We start from the raw sequence: 13796 nt of genomic DNA on the forward strand, positions 1-13796 counted from the left end.
ATCTCTGCTTTTATCAAAACATCAAAAACAGCGTCACATGTCTTAGGATCTGAAAAACTTTCTGTTAGACTCTGAACGATATTTTGCTTCTCTTCATAGAACTCAACAAATGCTGGCATTGAATGTCCTGTCAAGAACTGTTCGTTCAACTTCTCAAAAAGAGAAACGTAAAATGCATAAAAGCGCGCTTTTGAACTCAGCACTGTTTCATTTCATCTTCTCCTCTTTCTCTAACAAAGGACTGAAGCAGTTTATGCATCGAAAATGAATCAGGTTTGGAACCAGAGTCGAGTAGCGATATCCTCCGAAGCCTATGCAACATCTTTTTGGCCTCAAGGTTTGTTTTAATACCCATGACAGCTGCAGCTACCGATAGGTTAAAATCCTCTGATATAATACTTAGAGACACAAGCGCCTCTTTCTCCTGTACTGAAAGTCTTACAAAAGACGATTTGAATAAAAATTTTAGTCTCAAATTACTAGGATAGTCTGGATTGTCCAACAGATCCACAATGTTTCTTTCTACAGATTTTTTCCATTCCTCAAGAAACTGACTCGGTTGAGTGTTGTCTTCAGAAATGGTGGAACACAACAACTTAATGGCCAAAGGTACATGCCCGCAGATTTTCACAATTTCTTCACGATCAGATGTGGTAATAGCGTTTGAAAGTAACTCACCCACTAACAATTGAGAGAAGGACTCATCTAATGACCCTATTCTCACTGCATGGTGGCCTTCAAAATGCACGTTCATAAATTCAAGTGATTCCCTTGTGATAATAACAATAGTTACCTTCGTGGTTCGACTCAGAATGTCTTGAAGAAACTGTATAAAATTTTCTTCACGTTGGGTGCTGCACTTTTAAGTAAGTCATCAGCATTGTCAAGAATCATCACAAACTCGTCCGAAATCTCAGTAAAAATTTTGAAAAGATCTTCGTCTATCGGTAGCTGCTGAGGTAGTTCATCTTTTAGAGTTCTACTGAAAAAGCTAAAAAGCTTGGATATTAGATCAGTTTATGAGTTTAGCCCTCGTAAGGAGAAGAAGTAGCTATAGACGGGTGATTCTTTATCCTGGAGTTTTTGTCCCACAGCAGTTGCCACAGAGGTTTTTCCAAAAGCAGGTGAGCCCCATATCGACAAGATTCGAGTGGATGTGGAACTCAGGTGACCGATAATGACTTCACACTCTCTTTGGTGGCCAGTGAAGTGTGGAACCATCGGAGGAAGACATGATGGCGGAGGCAATACCGTTGAATCTTTAAAATGGCAAAGAACAGTGACAATCATAATGAGTATTCTGTTTAATAATAAAGGACTGTAAATCAAATGTCAATTGCATTGAGTTTAATCTGAAATTGTCAACATGATAGATCAAATGCATGTATAATGATCTTTTTCGCGACAACCGAAGCGACAGCTGTTTGTGAATTGCTCGTTGAGAATCAGTGCGTGTGAAACAAGGTTATTAAATAATTATTATTCATACTGAAAATGGCGGATTCCATAGTCGACGTAATGGCCTATTTGAGGGAGCAGTTCTTGAACGGTCACGTTACTTATTTGAATCTCGAAACGCACTAAGAGGCGAGTTCTGTCTGTATCTTTAGGCTGGGGAGATAGAAATAGAGTGTTTAATGTACCAAACTTTCTTGAAATTTCTAATATAACTAAAGAAAAGCTGTAATTTCATACCTTTCTGGTCTTGAGTAATTTCTAGTTTTAAATCATCAATCTTTCGCTCCAAGAAAGCAATGTCTTCCTTACTTGCTCTACCGTCAACTTTTTCCTTCACTGCTATTAATTCGTTTATACTCTCGCCTTTGAGAAAGTCGTTTAGCACTCAAAGCTCCTGACTGATACCTTGCTTCAAACTGCGAACCTCTTTCGTGGGAAAGTCGGACTCTGTCAAACCAGCAATGGCATCAGTTGGGTCAGTTTTGACACCAAGAACTTTGAATGCTTCTTTAGCCAGATACATATATTGATCAAAAGTTGGTTTATCAATCTCTGACTTTTCTGAGTGACAAAGCGAATTTCTTAATAATCGAAGCTGATCAATCGCGAGTGCAAACGTATCTTTCTGGTCTCCACTTGGACTCACTACAGATGCGTGAGTACTAGTGTTTCCATGAGGTATTTCACGGTGCTTCAAGTACCCAGTTTATTGTTATCTTTACTACAACATCTGAAGAACAAGGTAGGTTCTGTTTGTCTAATTTGAAGAAAATTAGGTTGGTTACAAGAAATTTCCTAGTTTCAAATTATAAGATTTAGTGGAATAGTGAAATGAATGGGATCTCAAGGAAATAGGGAGCTAAAAGGGTTGGAAGAGAAATAGGAGGGGTGTACGAGGGGTGTGGGAGGGGTGTGGGAGGGGTATGGAATAGACATGAGAAGAGGATAAGGTGAGAGATTCTAGGGCAGGAAGTAGGAGAAACACTTTGTTTATCATTAATCTGCAAAGTTTCCCACTTAAGGGCTAGAGAGAATTGATAAATTATAAGCCAATTTATATCCAGGTGGTCAACTTTCATCGGAAATGTTTTGTAAATAACTTAATCAGCCAAATTGGAATTTTAAATTACAGTTCTGAAGGCATGGTGGGAGTCATAAACACCTGTGCAGAGGGGTACAGCTATATTTACATTTTTACAGAATCATCAAAACATTATAATAAAAGTTGGCTGTAAAGCAATGTCTCAAAGTGCTTTGAACAGAAATAAATGTTTTTCTAGGATCCTCCATCCTTCTTTCATTTTCCCACAGACTCTGCTGCATGCCAATTAACAATTGGTTCATGCTTTAGCGTGCACTATCGAGTTATGAAGCACGCGGGAAGTTTGGAGAGCACGAAAGAGGTGTAAGAGTTGCCCGAGGCAATAGCCGAGGGTAACTCTAGCTTCTTGAGTACTCTCCAAACTTCCCACGTGCTCCATAACTCGATAGTGCACAGCTGAAAGCATGAACCAACTGTTTTAGAACATAGCCGGTCGAATTGTACATCAAATCCAGCGCGAAAAACGGAGAACAATATCAATTGAAGCGAATCGTGATGGCGCTGATGCCGAGTCTCCTTTTCCGTTGTTTTTCTCTTTTCCTGCCTCATTTAAGAACTCTAGCCCAATGGAAAAGGTCGAAAAATTGTCTTCGTTTTGGGACTAGTAGGGCGAGTCTCTGTTTGTATCCATTATTGTCGCGAAATATATTATTTTTCCCCACGCTAACAATGGCCACTTGCATGAAAAAAAAATTTTCTGGCGAAGCGATTTGCTCACGTTATCAGCGTGCACTATCAGAATTTTGAGCACGCTTACGTATACTGAACTTGATTGCGTGGCTCTGCTAGCTATGTTCTAAAAGGAATTTATTCTGCAAACTTTAAATGGTAAACAAGAGATTAAATACATTATCTACAGAAAGAGTTTCTGTGGGTAATGTAATTTTCTTTGCTGAGTTGAGAGGGAAGAAAATTTGTCAACATACACCTTGTATTGGCCAGGGTTTTTTTTTTTTACTCATTCCCTGTATCCACAATATTTACTTTATTAAAATCTTGGTATTCATAACAAAAACTTCATAAGAAAAGATGTGAACTAAGGTCTTTTAACTCCCAAGATCGCACAAGCAATTCTCCTTACTGTATGCCATACAATTCTTATGATGTTAGTTTGGAGAATTTGATATTCAATCAACTAATAACCCCTTAATTAATTTTTTTCTTTTATTATTCTCATCCCTTATCAGCATGATACTGTATTTATATTGTGAGGATCAAATCTATCTTCTACGCTCATGGGAGTTAAAGGGTTCATAAAAATATTATTTAAAAATTTAGTTTTCTGTTTATCAAATAATGTGAACTTCTTATTAATATGCTTGACCTGGCCTTTTCCATTGCTGAACTGCAATCCACAATATTTAGTTCACATTATCATAACCCACAGACTTACCATATTTGGGGTGTTACTCAGATATAGACATGGAGGAAGATATTTGTAACATACTTGTATAACCAGCTTGGTGAGCTCTAAGCTTCCCGGACTCTGTTTGTGATTTCAATAAGTTACAATTTTACACTGAGCAACTATACCATTTGCAGGCCATTATACTATTATATTATTGTTTTCAAATTTTCAGATAGTCAACTTGAAATCATTTTGATAAATACAATTTAACAGTACCCCTAATTTTTTTTTTCCCGGTGTGATTTGTTTTCCACTGATTTACCCCAGTACTGATGTTATTGATAAAAAAAAAATTATGTTTTTCTGTTCTGTTACTTCGGTGTACATAGAATGTCACATCATAACAGATCTGGAATCATAGTGTGAAGTGTTCCCTATGGTATCTTGATAGCTACATACTCATTTCCTTGCACAAGCGTGAAGGCGATAGAAATAGTGCTTACTCATCTATGTGAGTTAAAGCTGTTCCAGATTCTTAAACAGCATCTGCCCTCAGTCCATACTTACGCTGACGATACACAGTTGTATTTGTCATTTAAGCCTTCTGACTCTTCCAGTGAAGTCGATGCTGTATCAGCCATGCAAAAGTGCATATGCGATGTCCGAGCATGGATGAGGGAGCATCAGCTGATGCTCAGTGGTGACAAGACTGAGTTCCTGATTATAGGTACACGTCAGCAGCTCTCAAAAGTTTCAATCCAAAGCACCAAGATTGGGCACACTGAAGTCTCTCCTGAAGCCTCTGCGTGCATGCGCAATTTAGGCACATGGTTCGATACGCATCTGGATATGGGAGCTCACATTACAAAGACTTGTAGCAGTGCTTTCTATTATTTATACAATATATGTCATATTAGGAAATCTTTATCCAGGAAATCTACTGAGAAATTAGTTCATGCTTCCATTAGTAGTAGACTGGATTATTGTAATAGCCTTTTGTACAGAATCCCAGAATATCAAATTATGAAATTGCAACGTGTTATGAATACAAGTGTGAGACTTATATATCGTGCGCATAAGTTCTGTCATATTACACCTCTACTCGCTGAACTACATTGGTTACCAGTGCGCTTCAGGATACATTCTAAGATACTCTTGATAACTTTTAAAATTCTGCATGGCCTATCACCTAAGTACCTTTCAGATTTAATTAGTATTCAACGGCCTTCGTCCTACCCTTTGAGGCGCAACCATAATGGTCATTTGCAAGAAGGACCAAGTGTGAAAACTAAGAAAACATTGGGTGACGGAGCTTTCCTGCTAGCTGCTCCTTTCCTATGGAATAAGTTGCAAAGGTCCGCCAGCGAAGAAACGAACGTACTGTGTTAATCCGAGTGATTGGTAACTCCTGCCTGTGTCTGCGTGCTCCTTTCCAAACAGTTTAATACGGATGTCGAGTGCATGCTGTTTGGACTGAAGCGCTGAAGCAAAGTCGCCTAGGTCGTGCTGTGTTACTCTGAGTGAGTCATAACTCCTGGCTGTGTCTGCGTGTTCTTCTCCAAACAGTTTAAAACGGATGTCGAGGCACGCTGTTTGGACTGAAGCGCTGAGGCAAAGTCGCCCTGGTGGTGCTGTGTTACTCCGAGTGACTCGTAACTGCTGGCTGTGTCTGCGTGTTCTTCTCCAAACAGTTTAATACGGATGTCGAGTGCATGCTGTTTGGACTGAAGCGCTGAAGCAAAGTCGCCTAGGTCGTGCTGTGTTTTTCCGAGTGAGTCATAACTCCTGGCTGTGTCTGCGTGTTCTTCTCCAAACAGTTGACGACGAACGTCGAGTGCGTGTTCTTCAGAATGAAGCGCTGAAGCAAAGTCGCGAAGGTTGTACTGTGTTAATCCGAGTGATTGGTATTTCCTGGCTGTATCTGCGTGTTCCTTTCCAAACAGTTTAATACGGATGTCGAGTGCACGCTGTTTGGACTGAAACGCTGAAGCAAAGTCGCCTACCTCGTGCTGTGTTTTTCCGAGTGACTCATAACTGCTGCCTGTGTCTGCGTGTTCTTCTCCAAACAGTTTAATACGAATGTCGAGTGCATGCTGTTTGGACTGAAGCGCTGAAGCAAAGTCGCCTACCTCGTGCTGTGTTTTTCCGAGTGACTCATAACTGCTGGCTGTGTCTGCGTGTTCTTCTCCAAACAGTTTAATACGGATGTCGAGTGCATGCTGTTTGGACTGAAGCGCTGAAGCAAAGTCGCCTACCTCGTGCTGTGTTTTTCCGAGTGACTCATAACTGCTGGCTGTGTCTGCGTGTTCTTCTCCAAAGAGTTTAATACGGATGTCAAGTGCGTGTTCTTCCGAATGGAGCGCTGAAGCAAAGTCGCCAAGGTTGTACTGTGTTATTGCGAGTGATCGGTAACTCCTGGCTGTGTGTGCGTGTTCCTTTCCAAACAGTTTAAGACGGATGTCGAGTGCATGCTGTGTGGACTGAAGCGCTGAAGCAAAGTCGCCTAGGTTGTGCTGTGTTACTCCAAGTGAGTCATAACTCTTGGCTGTGTCTGCGTGTTCCTCTCCAAACAGTTTAATACGGATGTCGAGTGCATGCTGTGTGGACTGAAGCGCTGAAGCAAAGTCGCCTACTTCGTTCTGTGTTACTCCGAGTGAGTTATAACTCTTGGCTGTGTCTGCGTGTTCCTTTCCAAACAGTTTAATACGGATGTCGAGTGCATGCTGTTTGGACTGAAGCGCTGAAGCAAAGTCGCCTAGGTTGTGCTGTGTTACGCCAAGTGAGTCATAACTCTTGGCTGTCACTGCGTGTTCCTTTCCAAACAGTTTAATACGGATGTCAAGTGCATGCTGTTTGGACTGAAGCGCTGAAGCAAAGTCGCCTAGGTTGTGCTGTGTTACTCCAAGTGAGTCATAACTCTTGGCTGTGTCTGCGTGTTCCTCTCCAAACAGTTTAATACGGATGTCGAGTGCATGCTGTGTGGACGGAAGCGCTAAAGCAAAGTCGCCCAGGTTGTGCTGTGTTACTCCGAGTGAGTTATAACTCTTGGCTGTGTCTGCGTGTTCTTCTCCAAACAGTTTAATACGGATGTCGAGTGCATGCTGTGCGGACTGAAGCGCTGAAGCAAAGTCGCCTAGGTTGTGCTGTGTTACTCCGAGTGAGTGATAACTCTTGGCTGTGTCTGCGTGTTCCTTTCCAAACAGTTTAATACGGATGTCGAGTGCATGCTGTTTGGACTGAAGCGCTGATGCAAAGTCGCCCTGGTTGTGCTGTGTTACTCCGAGGGACTCGTAACTGCTGGCTGTGTCTGCGTGTTCTTCTCCGAACAGTTTAATACGGATGTCGAGTGCATGCTGTGTGGACTGAAGCGCTGAAGCAAAGTCGCCTACCTCGTGCTGTGTTACTCCGAGTGAGTCATAACTCGTGGCTGTGTCTGCGTGTTCCTTTCCAAACAGTTTAATACGGATGTCGAGTGCATGCTGTTTAAACTGAAGCGCTGAAGCAAAGTCGCCTACTTCGTGCTGTGTTACTCCGAGTAAGTCATAACTCTTGGCAGTGTCTGCGTGTTCTTCGCCAAAGAGTTTAATACGGATGTCGAGTGCATGCTGTGTGGACTGAAGCGCTGAAGGAAAGTCGCCCTGGTGGTGCTGTGTTACTCCGAGTGACTCGTAACTCCTGGCTGTGTCTGCGTGTTTTTCTCCAAACAGTTTAATACGTATGTCGAGTGCATGCTGTTTGGATTGAAGCGCTGAAGCAAAATCGCCCAGATCGTGCTGTGTTGCTCCGAGTGATTCATAACTCCTTGCTGTGTCTGGGTGTTCTTTTCCAAACAGTTCAACTCTGATACTAAGAGCGTGCTGTTTCGACTGAAGTGCTGAAGCTAGGTCGCCCAAATTGTGTTGTGTTGATCCGAGGGATTCGTAACTCTGAGCCGTGTTTGCGTGTGCTTTCCCAAATGATGTAAGACAGAGCGGCTTGTGTATTTCTTCTGCCATTTGAATAACAGCATTCCTCATTAATCGCTTGGTACAGTCATCGAATAAATGCTTAGTTGCTTCGCTGATAACACAGATAATTTCTAGTCTGAGTGGTTGAGTAATAAGACTATCTGGCTTTCGTTCTTGAATTTCTCCATCGACAAAGTTCAATTCTTTTTTTTCCATTGGTGGAATGATAAGAAGGCTTGTGTCTCCCACTGCTCTACATTCTTGCAACGCCTTGTTATAAAACTCTGAAGCAACTGAAAATTGGTTTTTAAAGCGGTGATAAATCGTAAGAACTTGTATTGCCGTTACTCTGAGAATTCTCTGGTCAGCGTTGCTAGACATGAAGAAAAGAGCATTTTCTAAGTTTCGAGCTCCATCCTCTGTTTTCCCAGAAGCCACTTGACAGATTCCTCTATAACACAAGAGTTTTCCTCTATGTCCCACTGAAAAGGATGAACATGACATTTGCTCCTCCTCGGCGTCGGAAAGCAGCTTCATCGTTTTTCCTTTTGTACCCCAACACACCTCACCAAACGCCAGGGAAACCAGAAGCTGGTTGTGAAAAACGCTTTTTCTAACCTTTTTTGCTTGATTGATTGCTGATTCATAAAGCTCGTTGAAGACGTTTCCCTCGCACCAGAACAGGGAATCTAGAAATATCTCTGCTTTTATTAAAACACCAAAAACAGCGTCACATGTCTTAGGATCCGAACAACTTTCGGTTAGACTCTGAATAATATTTTGCTTCTTTTCGTAGAATTCAACAAATGCTGACTTTGAATGTCCTGTCAAAAACTGTGCGTTCAACTTCTCAAAAAGAGAAACGTAAAATGCAGTAAAGCGCACTTTTGAACTCAGCACTGTTTCTTTCATTTCGTCTTCTCCTCTTTCTCTAACAAAGGACTGAAGCAGTTTATGCATCGAAAATGAATCAGGTTTGGAACCAGAGTCAAGAAGTGATTTTCTTTGAAGCCTTTGTAAGATTTTTTTTGCCTCGAGCTTTGTTTTAACTCCCATAACGGCTGCGGCAACCGAGATGTTAAAATCTTCAGATAGAATGCTCAAAGAAACCACAGCCTCTCTGTCTTGTACTGAAAGTCTTAGAAAGGATGTTTCAAATAGAAATTTTAATCTCAGATTACCAGGATAGTCTGGATTGTCTAACAGATCGACAATGTTTCTTTCTACAGATTCCTTCCACTCCTCAAGAAAGTGACTTGCTTGAGTGCTATCTTCAGAAATGGTGGAGCACAAGAGCTTAATGGCCAGAGGCACATGCTCGCAGATTTTCGCAATTTTTCCACAATCACATGGGGAAATAGCATTTGGAAGTAACTCAGTCACCAACACTTGAGAGAAGGACTCATCTAATGGCCCTATTCTCACTGCTTGGTGGTCTTTAAAGTGCACATTCATAAATTCAAGCGACTCCCTTGTGGTAATAACAAAAGTTGCCTTCTTGGATCGACTGAGAATGTCTCTAAGAAACTGTATGAAATCTTCTTTCACGTTTGGCGCTCCGCTTTCGAGTAATTCATCAGCATTGTCAAGAATCACCACAAACTTGTCTGGAATCTTGGCCAGAACTTGAAAAAGCTCTTCGTCCATTGGTAGCCGCTGGGGTATTTCATCTTCTGTAGAAGCTCTCCTGAAAAAGTTAAACAGCTTTGATATCAAATCAGATTTTGAGTTTAGCCCTCGTAAGGAGAAGAAGTAGATGGACAATTCTTTATCCTGGAGTTTATGTCCCACAGCAGTTGCCACAGAAGTTTTTCCGAAACCAGGCGAGCCCCATATCGACACGATTCGGGTGGATGTGGAAGCCACGTGACCGACGATGTCTTCACTTTCTCTTTGGCGGCCAGTGAAGTGTGGAACCATCGGAGGAAGACATGATGGCGGAAGCAATGCCTTTGAATCTTTCAAATGGCAAAGAACAGTGACAATCATGGTAAGTAATCTGTTATGATATTAAAAAAGTTTAAATCAAATAATAATGTCGGGAAAACGCAATTAATCCTTAAATTGTCAACATGATTCATCCAATGTCGTGGGGCTTTTTGAAAGTTGCTCAGGAACTGAGCCGTATGCCTCTGACGCAACAAAGTGAGCCTCGCATACCATTTTTTATCTCTCAGCAATCTGTTTCAAACAATTAAAATGTATGCAATACTCTCGGGTCAACAAAAGGTTGGTTTCCGCAACTTTCAGGCGCGAAAGGATAATTCTTTTACTTCATGTAATTTCCTTCATTTTAGATAAAAATCGTAGAGAAATCTTTGATCTTCAAAATTCTGTGTACTAATTTAGAAGTTAGCATGCACTTTTAAAACTCAGTAAAGTGAATTTCACGAAGCCTAGTGGGTCAATTTTGGTCTATTCTTCTCTAATTTAGGGCCCTTCAAAGCGAGGTCGCGTTAAAATTTTCTGCTTTATTAGTTATGAATAATAAATGATGACTACGCATTCTGCCCTATTTTAGCTGTGAAGATAGAAATCAAGTCGATTCTTCAACAAACCCTTTAAAAAATGTAACGTAGCTACAGAAGTGTATTAAGATTGTACCTTTCTGGGTTGTATTATTTTGTTCTTTCAATTCATCCATCTTCTTCTCCAATAAAGCAAGGTCTTCCTTTCTTACTCCACCTTCAACTTTTTCCTTTATTACATTTGTCAACGCCTTTAATTCATCAATACTTGAACCCTCGCCTTCGAGAAATTTGATTCGCTCTCGAAGCTCTTGATTGATACCGTGCTCCAGATTGCGAACTGCTGTTGTGGGAAAGTCGGACTCTGTCAAACTACCGATGACATCAATTGGGTCAGTTTTGATACCAAGAGCTTTGAATGCTTCTTTAGCCAGCTGCATGTATCGGTCAAATGTTGGTTTATCAATCTCCGACTTTTGTGAGTGACAAAGTGCATTTCTTAACAGTCGAAGCTGATCAAGCGCGAGTGTAAACGTCTCGGCTTGGTTTCCACTTGGACTCACCACAGATACATGAAACTTTCCATGAGGTATTTTAAGGTGCCTCAAGTACAACTCACCAAGGGTCCTCTTATGGCCTGTGCTGTCCAGCATAGCGAAGGACTTCGCATATATGGTAGTCTGAAAAAGGGCTGTACAGTCCCATTCTTCATAGGAGAGGTGTGTAGGAACTTTGGACTTGCCACCCTCTTCAGCGAGGAACAAGTTCCTTACTGCTGTGGAGTCGTCCCACAATTGATATCCGGGCCGATGCCCAAAAGTGTTGTCCCACATGGACTTGAACGTTTGACGCAAAGCGTTCGGGAACTCATTCAACACGATGGAGGCAAACTTGAAATAATTCAGCTGCTTGTCACTAAAGGGCTGCAGTGACATGTTTGGCTCTGACTTTTGAGATCGCAGCAGTTGGATACAATTTCTTTAACAACCTAAACAGAGATATTTTGAGAGATGATTTATTCAGTGTAACATGTCAAATACACTTAATACACCCCATTACAAAAACGCTAACAAATGAAAAGCACGAACCATGAGCGATCGAACTAAACGGAAGTTGCGTTACATGACACTCATTTTTTTTTTTTTATTTTTTTTTTTATTTTTATTACAGCATTGTTTATTACACTTACACATGTACTTACACTATAATTACTTTTTACACCATGTTTAAACTACATTAACTTACACTACTTACAATACATATATAACAATACAGTTACACTAGTCAAATTTAATTACAGTTGATCTATTTACCATATTATTGTTTGCATGTTAATTGTCGAGTGACTACTGAGAATTGTGTTTGCTATTTAAACTATAAGGGAATTGATTTTCCAGAAATTAATAAACTGTTAAATAAAAAAGATAGCGAAGGGGTCAAAATACAAAGTTGAAAAAAAAAAAAAAAAAAAAAGACAATACAATACAATCTTATAACGACAGAAAAAATTTCCATTTGTTCCTGAACTCCTTCTCGTTATTACAAGTGACAGCAATATATTTTTCTAGATAAATTTTGTCGCGCACAAGTGAGACGAAATCATCGAAACGGCAATTTATGTTTTCACGTTTGAGAGTAGAGTGTACCCCACAAGTTCGGAACAGAACCTAGCAGACTCATAAATGTGCAAGTACATGCTGATAACCACAAATAAGTGTTGATCAATTGGAAGTTTGAACATCCCTCTCCCCTCAGGAAACATCCTGACATTTGAACTTTAAGAGTTGTGGTTCGTTCAAATTCCAGCCACCCCCCCCCCCCCTTTCTGGGCCAAAATTATGTTCAAATGCCTCACTTAAGTCCTGGTTCTGATGGTCACACTTTTTGTAAAAGTCAGATCAGTAACCATGACTTTCTACTCATTGACCAGCATTTACGAAAAAAGAAAAAACAAAAGAAAAGAAAAAAAAAAAAAAAAGAAGAAGAAGAAGAAGAAAATTGACACTTCCGATTCATAGTCCCCAACCCTGAAAGTTTCGAATTCCCCTCCCCTAGGCACAGACGGATGGAGGATTACTGAAGCTTCGAATTCATTGGTGTAATAGTTGGTGAATATAAAAACTTTGGGGTTATCCGTTCAAAATTTACTTTATGGGTGTCATCATTTTCAATATCAAGAGAGTGATGTATCCTACTTATGACACAGTAATCCAGCTTCAACAGGAGGAGGTCATCATTCAATCAGTTTGGTGCGGGTGAGGTGGTGCACGCGCGGAGCGTGATGAAGCGCGACTTCTCACTACGCCGTTTTAAACAAAATCACTATTGTAGACCTGTGACCCAAGACGAAAATCGAACTGCTTTCTTTTTACTGTTTTAAAATGCTTTGTGTGCGGCGACAGCCAAAAAAAGGAGAACAAAATTAAAAATAGATAAAAGAAACGACAGAAATAAAGTTTCCTACAAAATCATAGAGTTTTTTTAACAATGCTCTCCTTGTTCACACTTAATGATTCAAATACACATTAATGGAAATAAAAATATTCCGCGCAATTTTATTACACGCAAATTTACATAAATTATTAAACCCCCAACATTCAGAAATGAAAGTCGTCTAAGTTGACATCACATTGAAGATGTACACCGTACGCTTTATTCTCTTATAACCCTGTATTCTCCCTTATCCTCTTTTTAGATGTATCCGAGGCTATATTAAAACTCTCGTCTTACACCTTAAGTCGACCGGAATTCAAGAAACCGAAAGTGATGACGCAGTAACAAACACAACAAATTATTGGAAGCTAAAGACTTTGGAAAAATCCCGTAATGTGCATTTCGTAGTCTGACTCAGTCTCACCCATTCTTGGGACCCCTTGACTCGAGTTTAGCTTAGACTTCGAAAGATATCATATCTTTCGAAGATATCATATCTTTCGTAGTCGGTAACTACACGAAAAGCTTCCGCAATGATTGAAGATTTTAATTTATCACAGACCTCCATCGATATGGTGTTATACATTTCTGTCGTGACTGTTTTTAAAAGCACGTAATATATCTCAGGCCGTAGCGACTAACAAAGGCTGTCAGAAAACGACAAGATGCGGCGATATTTCTTGTCATGTCATGAAAGATGCCGTTTGTCCAGCGAACCTCTATCATCGATTTTGTAGTAAATCTTGCTGAGAAAGTATATTGCAAAAATGTTATCAACCTACCTTGAAATTCAAGTTCAGTAAATTGTCAAAAGTCTTGACAGCGCATGATGAGACTGATTACCGTTATGAATCATACACAAATCGAATAACTAGAACTTGAAATTAATTCTTAAACGGCCATCAATGTTAGAAACGCAACTCAAATCAACTTATGCATTGAAGCAGTCAAACTATTGTTTTTGGAAACAAATATGGCGTGATGGTCATAGGTCAGATGCGCTCGAGCTCGCAGTCCAAGGGAAATTTCCCTTCGTTTCG

General features: G+C 40.4%; 1 pseudogene across 1 annotated transcript; it reads right to left on the reverse strand.

The window, feature by feature from the left end:
* Positions 1-3530: 3530 nt before the first annotated feature.
* LOC148727897 (uncharacterized) lies at positions 3531-13707 on the reverse strand (annotated as a pseudogene). The gene is made up of 3 exons (XR_016002335.1): positions 13539-13707; positions 10460-11311; positions 3531-9813 (listed from the first exon to the last, which is right to left on the reverse strand). The product of XR_016002335.1 is annotated as an uncharacterized LOC148727897 (transcript).
* Between the last annotated feature and the right edge of the window lie 89 nt (positions 13708-13796).

Source organism: Stylophora pistillata, chromosome 6, assembly GCF_964205215.1.
Source record: "Stylophora pistillata chromosome 6, jaStyPist1.2, whole genome shotgun sequence".
Classification (NCBI taxonomy): Eukaryota; Metazoa; Cnidaria; class Anthozoa; order Scleractinia; family Pocilloporidae; genus Stylophora; species Stylophora pistillata.